The 16,641-nt window shown below is 43.6% G+C and overlaps 1 protein-coding gene and 1 long non-coding RNA gene across 11 annotated transcripts in view; one reads left to right on the top strand and one right to left on the bottom strand.

Annotated features, from left to right (window-relative positions):
- The window catches only part of DOCK9 (dedicator of cytokinesis 9), a 312,141-nt gene that overhangs the window by 50,887 nt on the left and 244,613 nt on the right, over positions 1-16,641 (top strand). Inside the window, exon 1 of one of the 10 annotated variants that reach the window (XM_039482372.1) lies at positions 16,275-16,598. The exons of the other annotated variants lie outside the window; for them this stretch is intronic. The gene's annotated coding sequence lies outside the window, so the exon portion shown is untranslated. Of the gene's footprint in view, positions 1-16,274; positions 16,599-16,641 lie in introns of those variants that run through there. 10 annotated transcript variants of the gene reach the window in all.
- LOC120369301 lies at positions 14,775-16,183 on the bottom strand. Its single transcript, XR_005583050.1, has 3 exons — positions 16,050-16,183; positions 15,456-15,722; positions 14,775-14,910 (listed from the first exon to the last, which is right to left on the bottom strand). It is a non-coding gene; the product is annotated as an uncharacterized LOC120369301 (long non-coding RNA).

The raw sequence follows: 16,641 nt of genomic DNA, 5'->3' as shown, positions 1-16,641 counted from the left end.
GCAGTCTGTTTTTTTGGGCAGGAAGGCAAGGGAGAAGAGCCCTGTTTGCCTTATTCCCCATCCTTAAATAAGATTTACATAAGGCAGGAATCTTTTGTTTCGCAGTCTTGACCTCCCCCTCCTTTTAGTGGAAAATTACTAGAAGTCCAAGATAGTGTTTAGCACCAGGTGACAGGACCTGACCTAGTAGTGTCACAGCTACATCCCAGGAATGGTCCATCAATGCTGATAGCCTGTTGTCTGGTGGGTGTCTCCCAAATATACACATAGTCGTAATTGTTACATGGTCAATAACCTTTCCAGTGATTACCTTTCAAGACCCATCTTACATAAAATATCTGTTATGCCATATTCATATCATAAGCATATTTTCATAAATAATATGGGGTGTAATGTCACAATGTGTAATGGGGATTCCAGTGTGTGCATCACTCTGCACTTATCAGCATTGAATTTTATCTGACATTTTATCACCCAGTCACCCACTTTTGCGATCCCTCTGTAACTCCTTTGGACTTAACTCTTGAATGATATTGTATCATCTGCAAACTTTGCCATTTCACTGTTTCACCCCCTTTTCCAAATAATAAATATGTGGAACAGGACGGTCTCAGCATGGATCCTTGGGGAACTCTGCTGTTCACCTCTTCATTGTAAAAACTGACCATTTATCCTACTCTTTGTTTCCTATCTTTCAAGCAATTACTGATCCATGAGAGGACATTTCCTCTTATCCTGTGGCTACTTAGATTCCTTTAAGAGCCTTTGGTGAGGGACTCTGTGAAATGCTTTCTGAAAATCCAAGTTGTCATGAACATACAGATAAGGGTAGCATAAAATCCCTCCTTTACCTGTAAAGGGTTAAGAAGCTCAAATAACCTGGTTGGCACCTGACTAAAAGGACCAATAAGGGGAGAAAATGCTTCCAAATCTGTGGGTGGAAGGTTTTTGTTTGTGCTCTCTTTGTGTGTTCTCTCTGGGATAGCGAGGAATCAGGACAGGAAAAATACATCTCCTAAAGCCATACCTGAACCAAACATCTAAGATTACAAATTGTAAGTAGTGTAAAAAAAAAAAAAAAGTGTTGGATTATCTTTTTGTTTTAGCTTGTAAATTTTCCCTAGGTTAAGAGGGAGGTTTATTCCTGGTTTTGTTTTTTTAACCTTAAAGTTTTGCCTAGAGGGAAATCCTCTGTGTTTTAAATCTGATTATCCTGTAAAATTACCTTCCATCCTGATTTTACAGAGGGGTTTTTTTACTTTTTCTTTATAATAAAGTTCTGCTTTTAAAAACCTGATTGGTTTTTAGTGTCCTAAAAGCGCAAAGGGCTTGTCTGTGCTCACCTTGTTTGCTCTCAAGCTCTCAAGCCTCCCCAAGAAAGGGGGTGAATGGGTTTGGGGGGATATTTCGGGGAAACAGGAACTCCAAGTGCTCCTTTTCCTAAATCTTTGTCTAACTCACTTGGTGGTGGCCGCAATTCCATTCCAAAAACAAGAATGAATTTGTGCCTTGGGGAAGTTTTTAATCTAAGCTCGTAAAAATAAGCTTGGGGGTCTTTCATATGGGTCCCCACATCTGTATTCTAGAGTTCAGAGTGGGGAGGGAACCCTAACACAAGTACACTATGTCAACTGGATCACTCTTATCTGTGTGCTTGCTGATTCCTTCCCTTTACAAAAGCTGGGTTCACACTTGTGATGGGTTGGGTCACAGAAACCCCCTTGGAACTGCCACCTGATGTGCTGGGACTACCTCAGAGCCTGTTTTCCCTGGCAGCTTGGGACTTTAGTACCTTGCCTTGTTGAGCCAGACACACTAGCCTGCTACAAACACAAGCCCAGGTCTGAACCATGTCCCCTAAAAGCTGCAGGCTTAACTGAAACCAGTTTAAGAAGTGCTCCTGTCTCCAACACCCAGATACCCAGTTCCCAATGGGATCCAAACGCCAAATAAATCCATTTTACTCTCTATAAATCTGTTTTACTCTTATACAGGATAAACTCATAAATTGTTCACCCTCTCTAAACACTGATAGAGATATATGCACAGCTGTTCAATCCCTCAGGAATTAATTACTTTGGGTTAATTAATAATAAGTAAAAAGTGATTTTATTAAATATAAAAAGTAGGATTTAAGTGGTTCCAAATAATAACAGACAGAACAAAGTAAGTTACCAAGCAAAATAAAATAAAACATGCACGTCTAAGCCTAATATAGTAAGAAACTAAATGCAGGTAAATCTCTCCCTCAGAGATGTTCCAATAAGCTTCTTTTACAGACTAGACTTCCTCCTAGTCTGGGTCCAGCAATCACTCACACCCCTATAATTACTGTCCTTGGTTCCAGTTTCTTTCAGGCATCTCTTTGGGGTGGAGAGGCTATCTCTTGAGCCAGCTGAAGACAAAATGGAGGGGTTTCCCAGGGCCTTATATAGTCTCTCTTGTGGGTGGAAACCCCCTGTGTTCTCCTATGCAGAATCAAAGCTACAAGATGGAATTTTGGAATCACATGGGCAAGTCACATGCTTGACTCAGTTCTTTACAGGCTGATGCCATTGTTTACATGTTAGTTTGAATGTTCCCAGGAAAGCTCAGATGTGGATTGGCATTTTTCAATGTTCATTGTTAGTTAAGTACTCCCAATTACTTAAATAACCCCGTCACACTATGTTGATCAAATCTGTCTTATGTGCTTCCTACAACAAACACTTTAAATACAAGCATAGAGCCAACACTCATAACTTTAGATAAAAAAATGATATATGCATACAAATAGGATGAATACATTCGGTAAAACATAACCTTTGTAAAGATATGTTGGGTGGCATATGTAGCATAAAACATTTTCCAGTGATGTCATATTTACATTCATATGCATATTTCTATAAAGCATTATGGGGTGCAATGTCTCAACACATCTCCAACAAATTGTGTTTATATATGTGTCTGATAATTCTGTTCTTTCTATAGTTTCTGCCAATTTGGCCGGTACTGAAGGTAGGCTTTCTGGCCTGGAACTGCTATGATCTCCTCTGGATCCCTTTTTTTAAAATCAGCGTTATGTTAGCTATCTTCCAGTCATCTGGTTTAGAGACTGATTTCAGTGATGCAGTTTCACATTTGAGTTCCTTCATAACTCTTGTTTGAATACTATCTGGACCTTGTCACTTAAACTAAATGGTATTATCAGTTTGTTCTAAAACGTCTATTGATGCAGCAATTTGGGACACTACTTCAGTTTTGTTGCCCAGAAAAAATAGCTGTGATGTGGAGTATCTCCCCCACATCCTCTGCAGTGAAGACTGATGCAAAAGAATTAATTTAGCTCCTCTGCAATGGCCTGACCTTCCGTGAGTGCTCTTTTAATACATTTGTCATCTAGTGGCCCCCACTGCCTGTTTGGCAAACTTCCTGCTTCTGATATACTTGAAAATGATTTTACTGTTAGTTCTTGCATATTTAGTAAGTTACTTCAAATTCTTTGCTGGCCTGCCTAATTATACTTTTACATTTTACTTGCCAGAGTTTGTGCTCCTTCCTATTTTCTTTATTAGGATTTGATGTCCAAATTTTATTAATGCACAATAGAAACAAAAAAGTAGACACTTGATCATCCTCTTTGCCAGGAAGCCACATGGTTTTACACCTGCCAGTGTCCAGGAATGACATAGAAGACATCTTTAGTAGGCATGCAGTGACCAGTCAGGAATTATCATTGAAATGGTCTGTCACAGAGCTAATATTGTGTCACTGGGGGACTGCTGTGATAGATGCATTTGGTGTGATCTGTAAAAGACATGTTCTGCTTAACAGGAGGTGTGAGTTAGCACTCATTACCAGATGCTGCCTTCCTTTGGTATTCTCAGACGTCATTGATCCCCAGAATAGTATGCAAGATCAAATAGGATAGAACTGTGATCATCCTGATAGCTTCTTACTGGCCATGATAGCTTTGGCCACCAGGCCTACGAGATGGTCCATGCAATTTCCTCTACATCTCCCAATCTGCTCAGTCATCCCATAATATCCTAGAACCAAAATCCGATGTTATGCCTTATGGCTTAGATGTTGGCTGGTTGAGTGCTATCAATAGACTGTGCCCTATAGATTCAGAAAATTGTTATCCGAAGGAAGACATCTTCCACCAGGAAGACTTTCTCCTACAAATGGAAAATTTTTTTACATATAAGCAGACCAAAACAATAGATCCAGTAGAGGCACTGATACTGAAGATTCTTGACAGCATACTGAACTGGCCTTTACTCTTAAGACCACCTTGCAGCAACATTGGCATGTCTTTGCCTGGTATAGTCACACTCAATCTTCTCCCACACATTAGTTTCAAAATTCCTTACAAGCTTCTTTCATACTTACCCTTTGGGTACAGACCTGACTCCCTTGTGGAATCTCAGCTTTGTCTTCCTGTGTCTTATGTCTCCTCTGGACCACTGACCAAATGCTGAGTACATCACCTTACCATCAAAATGGTCTTTTTGGTGGCCATCGCTTCAGCTTGGAGTCGTTGAGCTCCAAGCTCTCATTGAAGGATGTATAAGGCAGACCAGCCATAAGGACAAGGTGGTGTTAAAATTACACCCCAAGTTCCACCTGAAGGTCCTCTCGGACTTTCACTTGAGCCAGTTGATAACCTTGCCAGTTTTCTTCCTTGAGCTGCACTTGATGCTTGGAATGAGGAAACTGCACACACTGTATGTTGCCAAAGCTGTGCTACATTACCTTAATAGCGCCAAGGCTTTTTAATTGTCTCCTCACTTCTTTATGGCTGTTTCTGGCACGCCTGCTATCATCTGGCTGGCAAGCCTCTTCCTCCAAACATTGACATATTCCACAGGGTACAGGCTGCATCTACTGCCTGCCACAGGAACATTCCAGTCTCAGATGTGTAAGGCTGGGGAGTGACTCCACCGATTTCTGTTTAAACATTCTGACTTTGACATGGCAGCCTAGAGAGAGTGAGTGAGTTTGGGAGGGCAATGCTACAGTTGTTTGATATGGCTGGACTCCTACCACCCAGGGAGCTCTTTGTTTTGCTGGTGACCTACAGTAGCATACTCAGAGAGTACTTACTCTGATGTGACTGTGGTTCTTGTAGATGATGTAGTCAATGTAGACCCTCCCTATATCCCTGCTTTTTGGAGTCCCCAGCTAACATGGGCTTTGAATTGCAGGGGAACTGAGGGAGGGTCATGACCATCGCACTCTTCATGCCGTCAGATGGAAGCAAGAGGAGGCACAAGGGGTGTGTGTGTGTGTCTTCAGAGACTAGTGTGAAAAGAAACTCCAGTCTTGCATGCGTATGCACTTATGATATCTCAATGTCCAGTCCCCTCATGGCAGGATTAAGTATTACCTAGACCATCCCTAACAGGTATTTGTCTAACTGCTCTCCAGTGTTCTTTCTAGTTCATTGTCGTTTATTCTAATACATCTCAATAAAGAAAAATTGATGGATGTAATTATAGCCATGGAAGTTGGTGACATTGACACTGGCTGGGTAATAATAGTGACCTTTTTCACCCTGACCTAGATTATGGGGCTGGGTCTAGGAAGAAGTTTAGTTATCAACATTCCTGTGCCTCATGATGGAAATTACTCCAATAATACTGTCGTTCTTCTGCTCTTCAAAGTTGCCCATCCTTCCTCAAAGTCCCCATATGAGATTCTCATATTATCTACATCCCTGCTAGTCCCCATTCTCCATGGTGTGCTCTTATTCATCAAGTAATCAGATGGGGGTGGGTTCATGGTGAGCAAGTCTTTTGGGAGTGGGAAGGAGACATCCATGTGAAGGACTGAGAATAGGAGAATACTTGTCTGCATGGGAGGCAAGTTCTATGGGCCCACGGTGCCTGGGCACCAGGAATATTCCTAGTTCCTAGCACCACAGGCCCAGCTCCAGCACTGGTCTCTCCTTCCGCCCCTGGGCGTCTGCCCTCCCTCCCTCCCCCGCATTTTCCCCAGGCCATTTAAAACAGCCTGGGGCACCCACTCACCACTGGCAGCAAAGCGGAGCTGAGTGGCTACCTGCCTGCTCACTCCACGTGGCTGCCGGCCCCTCCCTGTGGCCCTGGGTGGAGTGGGTCTGTGTCCCTCCCGAAGCGCCCCTGCAGTCAATAGGAAGCTGCGGGAGTAGTGCCTGGGGGTAGCAGCACACGGAGGCCCCCCGGCCTGCCCTGCCTAGGAGCCCCAGCTAAGTGCTGCACCCCCACCTCCTCCCAGAGCCTGCACCCCCACTCCTTTCCCACCCCCTGGCCCCCAAACTCCCTCCCAGAGCCTGCACCCCCTCCTGTCCCCACACTCCCTCCAAGAGCCCAGGGCCTGCACTCCAGACCTCCTCCCCCCACCCCAACTCCCTCCCAGAGCCTTAGGCAGGTAAGGGGTGGGGTGGGCTCTGGGCGTTCTGGGCACCACCAGAATTTCTACAAACCTGCTGCCCCTGCTTGTCTGTTGGGTAGAGAGCCTGGGTGCATGAGAGATTTAGGTTAGTCAGGAGAGCCCAGTGTCTCCCTTGCCAAGGGATTGGTGTTTTTGGAGCGTTTTCGATTAGTGTTTTGTGCAGCGGGGAGCCAGAGTATCTGCTCCAAGTAAGTGGGGTGGAAAGTGCTCCCAGGGCACCAAGTGCATTAAGTGCTCCTTATTGCACTAGGCAGCAGTGCTATGGGGAGCCCTTCAAACACCAGTGCTTATTGTGATGTTTGGAAAGATGAAGAGACTGAGTTTTGGGGTATTTTGTTAGGAGATAGGATATGTGAGTTGAGGTTGGCATGGGGTGAATCTTGGCTTAACTGGTAATTGTCTGAATTTTTAGCAAGTGTTCTAGGAAATACATACAAGTAACCTTAACTTGTAAGGTAAAAGTTATTTTGTTTGGGGATATGTTTTAAGGCTGTAAATCAAGTGATTTTATAATTTCTTTCCTGGCTTAGATATAACATAGTAGTTAATTTTCTGCTGTTTTAATATGCTTGTTACTCCATTTAGCCTGTGATTAAAATACCTGGTAAGAGACTATGACAACTCAATTTGGATGGGATTTTTTCTAAAGGATTTAAGTGATTTTTAGGAGCACAGGCCTCATTGAAAGTTACTAATTACATAGGCATGTTTTGAAATCCCACCCTTCACTTTAAACTCAGTAAATCAAATACACTTTGTAGGCATCTCGCTTTTAAAAAATTAACTTTGGATCTAAAAAACAACTTTATTGGTACAGCTATCGTTGGCAGGTAGTCATTACACATTTTAGCTGATCTTCTTCTTTTGCTAAAAAAAAATACCTGATTGATTAAAGTTTGTTTTGTCCCAAGCTGACTAGTCAGAGGAACTGGGAAGACTGGTGGGAGACCATGCAGATTGGAAATATGTTTTTAGCTGCTAAGCTATGATTTATATTAATTGGTCAAAGGGGGGATCCTGACAGTCTGTTCATATCATATTTTTAAAATGTCAGTGTCTATATTAAAAGAGAAGCATTCATTTGTATGCAATCTGTGTATAAAATGGAGAAGATAAACTAAAAAACTTCAAAAAATGGAAAACTAATACTATACAGCTATAGTTCAGTTCAATACATTTTTTCATAAATACTTCTGTATTTTAAAAATTAAGACTATTTTTAAAAATTATACTGCTTATATTTTTCCTCCACTCTTTTGGGGAACAGAAGAGAACCTCTTTATTTGAATGCTATTGGGTTAATTTTAATTCAGTATAAAAGAAGCTGCTGAGCAGGAGAAAACGCCATTTGGGTTTTAAATGAAGGGTTTGGGCCATGACTGACCTAAGTAGATATATCAGTAAGAGTTTTAAAAAAAAATACACTGTAAATAGTGATAACATTTTAACTCTAAAGTTTTTATTGTTCAAATTAATGTTTACAAATTCATTAGTTCTAGTAGAACTGGGTGACCTTAAAATTATGATTACATCTTTTGTATATAAAAATCGCAGTCAATCTCGATGAAACAGATTCCTGTTTGGCAGCTGCAGCCTCAAGTAATGGTATACTTTAGTTTAAACTGCTCTATACTTCCGTTCTGTGAAAACAAAAGGAGGCAGTATAAAATAGAAGCAAAGGTACAGCTAAACATTCTTGAACTATTGTCTGCTTTTATGTACACAGGAAAATAATCTTTTTTTGTCAATTTAATAAAATCGCTGCAGTTTCCTTCCTAACTTTTAAAACAGCTGTGAAGAAGGTTGTTTGTTTACCAGGCACTAATTTTCTTCTTTCGTGAGTTCAGTGGTCAAGTTGTAAAGAAATAGTTTTAAAATTAAACACATGCAGCTGTAAGTTAATTTGTAGAAGCAAGAAGGCTAACACATAGGAGGAAAATATACTTATATTTTTCAGATTCAGAATAGCCAGTTAATCCATTATGTATCCTTACTCTGTGGAATGCTTGCAAACACTAAACTATTTATTGTACTTGCATGCAGAAGAGTACCATTAGCTAAACTCAATTTCCCAATTGAAGTGATCTGTAAGTTGGAATAGTCTGAGGATGTTTGCATCTTTTGCAAAGACTGATTAATCTATTCAGGAGTGCTGGAACAATTCACGTGTGTGTGCCCGTGTGTGTGCGCGTGTGTGCGCTGAGAGCCACAGAACCAAACTGTAAACCCTGTATACGATGGAAACAACTTCAAGCCAGGTGGTGCGGCACCTCCCCTCTTTCCAGCACCTGTGAATGTATTATCGTAAAAGTTGCTGTCGAATGAGGCAACTTCTTAATCACGATCAGAAAAAAATCATAAGGTTGGTGTATAGGTAATTAGGATAAATAATACATTGAAGTGAGATCATAATTATCTGAATATCTGAGGAAAGACCACTGTGTAAATATAGCAATAGGAAGTTGAGAATTTTCGTATGGAATGAAGGTGGTATCTCCAAATCATACTCTTAATTTGTTAATGTTCAGTGTGGACTTAAAAAGGGATAAGAAAAATAATTTTCCTTTCTTCATCGTGGCGCTCTCTCTGTCTAACTGCAAAATGGCAGGATTGTAATAGCTTCAGTTCCGTTGTGGCTTTGGAATGCTCACATGTGAAACAGATGCTCAAGAGCAGTTGCATGTAAATATTCTGACAAGGGCAATCTTGTATGCACTAAGGATTTTTAGAGACATGATATCTTATCTTACTCTGAGAATGGACTGCAGCATAACACTATCAATGCCTTCTACATAAAGTCAATAGCAAAGTTCTTACTGGACTTCATGGAATCTCTGGCTCATCTCTCTTTTCAGAGTTAAAAAAAGGGCTTCATGGGGTTTTGTTTTGCCAGTTGGTTGGCTTGTTGACTTGTTCATTTTGGTGTGTGTGTGTGTGTGTGTGTGTGTGTGTGTGTGTGTCTGGGGGCGGGGGGGGGGGGGAAGGGCATTTGGCACGCGCTGCTTCCCGCAGCCCCCATTGGCCTGGAGTGGTGAACCTGCGGACGCGGCAGGAAAACAAACTGGCCCGGCCCGCCAGGAGGCTTACCCTGGCAAGCCACGTGCCAAAGGTTGCCGATCCCTGGTATAGGGTAAAAGCACACAAAAGACCAGATTTCACAGTTTGTGATGCGTTTTTCATGGTCGTGAGTTTGGTAGTGCCCTAATGATCACTATAGCCTTTACTGGCTCATGGAGTATAGTTCTCAACTCTTTTCTAGATATCAAAGCAATTGCATTAAAATCAGTTTGGCCTCTGATAATCACTCAAAACCAGGGCACTTAATTCCGTTCCTTGACAGTCCTTCATGTTGAGTAATTTAAAATAACTTCTAACCTTGGCATTCCACATCCCCTAGCAATTGCTTCACCTTCGTAAGAGAACATTTACGTGTGGTCTTTGGTATCTCTTAATCAATTTTTAATCTTTGACAGATGTTTACTTCTCACCCTGTGACAAAAAATAGAGTGTTTTGGCTTGTTTGTAGTTAATGTGATGCTGTTTAAAATGCAGAGATTTTATGTTCATTAAATAAGGTGTTAATTAGTGTCTATTTTATCCCAAAATCTCAGCTATCTTTTGGATTGTGCTGACTTCGGTTACAGAAAATTCATACTATTATCTAGATCTTAATCCCTGGAGGCCGGTGTGTTTTAAACCAGTGGAAATTTTGACAGTTTATGCAGATGCTTGTTTATACAAAGAGTTGGGTGGTGCCCAAACATTCAGGCAATCAGTAATGACTGTAATCTAAAAGCAATCTGTACCTTTTTCTAAAAGTTCTAGTTGGTATCCTCTCTACAGTCTTAATTTATAAAATTGGTAATTGCTTTCTTTGTGGTATTTTTTAAAAGATTAGAATGTGTTTTGGTATCATGCGAGCTAGTAATTGGTATGTAGCATGCCTTAAATACAGTTAAAGAAACTCCTCAAACTCTGTATACTTCTGATTAGATTTAGAGATTGAGAATTTAAGAAATCTGCTTTTTGCAGAACCTCTTAAACCATGGAAGCAGAAAGATACCTGTTCCCAGTATTATGTTACTACCATAGATTCCTTTGCTCCAAACACTGCAGTCCTCTTAGGCTTTACCCATATTGAGTTCTAATGTGACCTGTGATTTATGCTTGCTTACCCAACATTTGTGCTCAGGCTAGCTCTTTTCTATAGCTCAGTATAATGTTAACTTTTGAAGTATACTTCATATTAACTCAGAAATAAAGACAAGCCATTTGTTTATTTTGATTCTATTTCTGACTCTGTCAATGGCATGTTTTGTGATAATCACAAGGCACTTCACATCCCTGCCTCAGTTTCCCCAACTCAAAAATACACTGATACCCCTTTGTGGTAGGTATTGCATAATGAATGCTGATTGAGTGCTTTGAGACTTCAGATGCAATTGGCACCATGGAGTTCTGTGTGCGCGTCAGTGACTTGTAGAGCAAATTTGTACATTCAAAAGTAAAACTATATTAAAAACTAAATGTTGGGGAATAACAGAGCCGTCCCTACGGTACTGCGAATCGGGGAGACTGCTCTGGGCCCCGCGCTTTGGTGGGGTCCCATGGGCTGGCGCGATTGGCCGACGTGGGTGGTCCTGGAGGTGATGGGTCACTTTGTCACTTCTGCTCCGGCCCCACGCTCTCCTAGGGATGGCCCTGGGAATAAGCTATAAAAGCATAAGCACCTTTAATATGTCTGCACTAGGCTAGGTTTTAATGCTATAGCTACATTTCTGTAAAATATCACCCTCAACCAAAATAGTTTAAGTGTTTTTGGTACAAAACTGAATCGACTAGACCACGGAGTAGGGTTGCCAGGTGTCCAGTTTTCAACCAGGACTTCCAGTCGCAAAGGGAACCTGCTGACTGGATGCTAAAAGTCCGGTTACCTGCAGTAACCAGCCTCTGCCACTGGAGGGTGACAAGAGCAGCAGCTGCGGCTGGACCCTGGAGGAGCTACTCTCTCTTCTCAGCTACAGATTGAGAGAACCTGGCTCCATCCTCTCCAGCTGGCTGGTGGGGGTGGGGGCGGGGGCATCCTGTCCACCCCCTGCCTCGCTCTGCCCCAGTGGCCCCGGCCCCTTGCTATAGGGACCGACCCCCTCCTCCCCCCAGCCCAGTTGGGCAGGCAGGCTCCGCATCAGCTCCTCCCAACCTGGGTCTGCAGGCAGCAGATGAGTCCTGGGAGAGGGGGGAGTGAGCGAGGAGGGGGAGGTGGGGAGCGAGTGACGGAGGAAGTGGGGAGAGGAATGAGTGGGGGCAGGGCCTCGAGGGAGTAGGTGGGGCAGGGGGTGGGCAAGGGTGTTCGGTTTTCAGCAGTTAGAAAGTTGGCAACCCTACCACAAGGCATAATGCTTCTAACTCTTCTTGGGCCTGCTTCCTCCCGACATGGCTTCTAGAGTGATCTGCAGCAAGTTTGTGTCATGGGGTACAGTCACTGCTGGGGTGCCTCCTTGTGGTTACTACTGGGGATTAGCTCCACTCCAGTTTGGCGCCTCTTTACTTGCTCCATTGTGTGCGTCTTTCTCTCTTTCTGGGATTCAGGGTATTCCTTCATGACTCAGTCCTCTGGCCAGGTCGCTGTACACTCCTCCCCTTCCAGGGTATCAAAGTCCCATTGGATGACTGTGCCAGGCAATCTTCGGCTCCACAGCCTGGTCTGTGCCACTTCTGCAGCAGCTGGTAGGGGACCCCAGGCCTGCCCACTACGCCAGGTTCCAGTTCAGGGACCCTGTGTCTGCAACTATGGGTCTGCTTGCATCCAGACCCGGTTGCTGTTTCCCTAGACTCCTTCCTACTTCTCTGCTTTTATATTCTGGCCTCCCTCCTCCCAGGGAGTGACTACAGACTGCTTCCTCTGCAGCCCCTTCCTTTTTCTTTTTTATTGTGAAGCAGACTTGACTGAATAGTCTATAGCTGCTACCAGCTATAATTCCACAATACTTAGTGATTTATGTCCTCTCACTCTGCCCTGTGTCTTTCAGATAATGTAACAGCACCTTTGTAATAATGCTCCATGTTTTTACTAAATGAGTGTAAATTTTTTTACCTTAAGATGTTCAAGTGCCTCAAAAAGCTTTTCCCTTTCTTTATCAGAGCCCTTGCAGACCCATAAAAGATGATCTATTGTTTCTTCCACCTTATAGGATGTCTATTTTATTCAAAAAAGATTTTTGTTTAAGCCACAATGGCCATAATCCTCAGCTCTAGGGGACAATTCAAAAACTCATCTTCTTTTTTCATTAATCCAGTTTTTTTGCTTTTGAATTCCTGTTTACTCAGGGTATTTCTACGTCAGTCCTTCCATGTCTTATTGCACTTTTAGTTGCTTTGTCCATTTTGGTTCCTGTTATCCCAATATTGCTCCTGACAAAAAAATATGACAAAAAAATAAATTCTGTGCACAATATTTTAAAAGTTTGCAAAATTCTGCAAGTTTTATTTGTCAATTAATAAATGCAGAAGCTGCAGCCTGGCAGCGGTGAGCACAGGCCATTGGCTTGCTGGCATCAGGAGAATGCTCTGTTTCCTGATGTTACCTCTGTTTTTTTTCCTACCTCAACAGAGAGGAGAGCCATACTCAACCAGACATCCCTGCTGAGCTTTTTCTGAAGACCAATTCCAAGTTTAGGGAAGGAAAGCTAGCAGTCCTGTGTTAGGTCTGATCTACCCTAGAAAATTAGGTCGGTATAACTGTGTTGCTCAGGGGTGTAAAAAAATCAACACACAAGAGTTAAGCAGTTCAACTAACCTAATCTCTGCTGTAGACAGTGCTAGAATTCTCCTGTCAACGTACCTACTGCCTCTTGGGGAGTTAGAGCACCTACGTTGATAGGGGAACCCTTCCTGTCAGTGTAGGCAGTGTCTTCACTGAAGCACTGTAGTGGTGCAGCGGCTGTGATGTTTTAAATGTATCAAACAGAGAACCAAATAGTAAACTGTATTGGGGGAAAAAAACACCCTGGAGGATGCACTGAGTATTGTGAAACAATGCTTAGGAAGTCTGTAGCTCAGAGGTTCTCAAACTGGGGGTCGAGACCCCTCAGGGAGTCACAAGGTTATTACATGGGGGGTCATGAGCTGTCAGCCTCCACCACAAACCCCGCTTTACCTCCAGCATTTATAATAGTGTTAAATATATAAAAATGTGTTTTTAATTTATAAGGGGTTGCACTCAGAGGCTTGCAATGTGAAAGGGGTCACCAGTACAAAAGTCTGAGAACCCCTGCTGTAGCTGCCTCAGACAAGCTATGGCTATATATTCCTCCTGCTCATGCATGTTGGGGAAGATATCATAGCAGGATGTGAATTTCTTGTTAAAAGATGGGGAGAGTATTGAGTTGTAGTTCCTAGCTGCTGCTGTGGTTCAGCATGTGCTAATGTCCATGTTATTGTTCCCAGCTTCTGTTGCAGGTGGCCATGCATCACCACCATTTCTATTTCCCCCCCCCTCCCCAAATCTTTCCCTCAGCAGATGGCTATAGAATGGTGAGAGGGACAGCAGCCCAGATGTGGAAAAACCAGTAGACAGTAAAGAGCCTCTTGGCCCTTCTGTGTGTATCTTTCTGCCCTGACCTCCGTTTTTTAAGGCTAGAAGCTTCATCAGTGTGCACCAGTCATAATATATCTTGGTATCACTACTGAAGATAAATGTTTATTGTCAGTGGTGGTCAGAGACTTGGCATTTCTAATGGTGGGGTACCTTTTACCTGGAAGAGTGGCCTCCTTAGTATTCAGACCCTTCACGAGCAACCATTAGCTTAGCCCCCGCCTTCTTTGAGCATTACAACTCAGGTGGCAGCAAGCCAAAAAAAACCCAAACATGAACTGTCAGCTAACACCATTCATGCCTGGCTATTCTTTCACAAGCAGTGCTAATGTGGGTGGACAGTATTGCAAGTATCACTCTTAACCAGTCACCACTTAACGTTCTCTTTGATAAACTAAATAAATACAGCATGTTTTCTAGTCTTTTAATCACTCTTGTGGCTGTTCTCTGAACTTTCTCTAATTTATGAACATTCTTCTTGAATTGTGGGCACCAGAACCGGACACAGTGGTCCAGCAGTGATCACACCAGTGCCAAATACAATTTTTATTCTTCCTTGATTGTAATGCCTCCCAAACCTGGTTGTCTACACTTTAGGAACTCATCAGTTTCTCTGATACTCTGTAGCATCTGTACTTGCCCTTACAATAGAAGAATCTCCCCCCAGCCCTCCGCCCAGCATAGCCACCCCTTTGCATTTCATACACAGGCAGTCCCTTCTGGCATCATGCAGGAAAGAAAACATGACACATTCATTGCAGATCACAACCATTGTTTCATCACTGCCCATCATGGTATTGAGCATACAATTATACATAGAAGAAAAGCATCTTTTGCTCTCTCTCTCCAATACTTCCTCTGAAACTATCCTGTTAGCTGCTCCCATTCACTGCTTTTGCCTAAAAAAACATAGTAAATATTTCTATTAAAATTTTCCTCATATAGAAGGGAACAGTGAGGTAATCAGTGTACCCATAACCCATCTTGTAATATTGAAGTATTTCCCCATTTTGTTCTACCAAGCAGACGGTCCCGGGAACCCTGCTACTGGTCGACGGAGCACTGGTATGGGTCACAAGGCCAACCAGGAGCGCCGTTATGGGTCCTCAACACTGTGGCTCAGGGTTATACCCTCTCTTTTATTTCTGTCCCCCCCCACTTCCCCTTCAGGGACTCTTCTCATGAGAGCCTGCTCACACAAGAGGTAAAAGGCCTTCTGCAGGTGGGGGTTGCGGAGGAAATCCCTCGAGTACAGGGGCAAGGGGTTTTACTCCTGGTACTTTCTAATCCCCAAAGATAAGGGGATCTGAGGCCCATCCTGGACCCACAAGACCTCAACAAATACTTCAAGAAGTTGAAGTATCGCATGGTCTCGCCGACCTCCATCATTCCCTCCCTGGATCTGGGAGACTGGTACACCGCCCTCGATTTGAAAGACACTTACTTCCACGTATCGATATTCCAAGGACACAGTCTGTTCCTGAGCTTCACGGTGGGGTCTGCTCAATACCAGTTTGTGGTGCTCCTGTTCGGCCTGGCTACGGCCCCAAGGGTGTTTACCAAGTGCATGACTGTGATAGCAGCTTACCTCAGGCATTGGGGTATCCAGATTTACCCGTACCTTGATGACTGGCTCATCAAGGGCTGCTGCAGGTCTCAGATCTAGTGTGATGTCTCAGTACTGCAGGTCACATGCCATGCCCTGGGCCTGCTGATAAATGAGGAAAAATCAATGTTAGTTCCAGTACAGAGAATAGAATTTATCAGCGCTGCCTTCGACTCTACCCATGCCAGAGCATTTCTGCCACAGACCAGGTTCGAGATGATGGCAGGTCTCATTGCCAGAGTCTCTGCATATCCCCTAACCATGGCCTGGGTCTGCCCCAGGCTGTTGGGTCACATGACAGCGTGTACTTATGTCATCCACCATGCGAAGCTTAGGCTGTGACCTCTCCAATGGTGGCTGACAACAGTCTGCACTCCCCACCCCCAGGGATCATCTGGACAGAGTCATCACGATCCCACCAAAAATTCTTACCTCACTGCAGTGGTGAACCAACTCGAGGCTGGTCCTGGAAGGAGCCCTTGACCCTCGGTATCGATAATATCGGATGTCTCCGACCTTGGCTGGGGAGTGCATCTCTACAAGCTGCAGACCCAGAGAACATGGTCTCCAGAGGAACTGATGTCATAAACGTCATGGAACTCAGAGCAGTCTGTCTAGCCTGCGGAATTTTCCTGCCACATCTTTCTAGTTGAGCGGTATGGATACTCATGGAAAACATGCCTTCAGTATTCTACATCAACAGGCAATGGGGAGTCCACTCGCCGGCTGTCTGTCAGGAAGCGTGCCAATTGTGGGACTTTTGCATCCAGCATGACATGCACCTCGAGTTGCTGCGCCTCCCCAGTGTCTGGAATGTGCTGGCGGATTGCCTCAGCAGGTCCTTCTCCCACCAGGAATGGACCCTCCACCTGGAGGTCATCCAGGTATTCTTCCAAAGGTGGGGAACTCTCCGAGTGGACCTCCAGGTTGCCACCAGGCAGAAGAGGAAGTGCCAGCAGTTCTGCTCCCTCCAGGGCCTAGGTAGGGATTCCCTTCCTTCTCTGCTTTATAAGAACCAGTAATG

This window comes from Mauremys reevesii, linkage group 1 (genome assembly GCF_016161935.1).
Source record: "Mauremys reevesii isolate NIE-2019 linkage group 1, ASM1616193v1, whole genome shotgun sequence".
Lineage (NCBI taxonomy): Eukaryota > Metazoa > Chordata > Testudines > Geoemydidae > Mauremys > Mauremys reevesii.
Note: the sequence above shows the minus strand (reverse complement) of the source record. Positions and strands in the feature narration are given on the sequence as shown.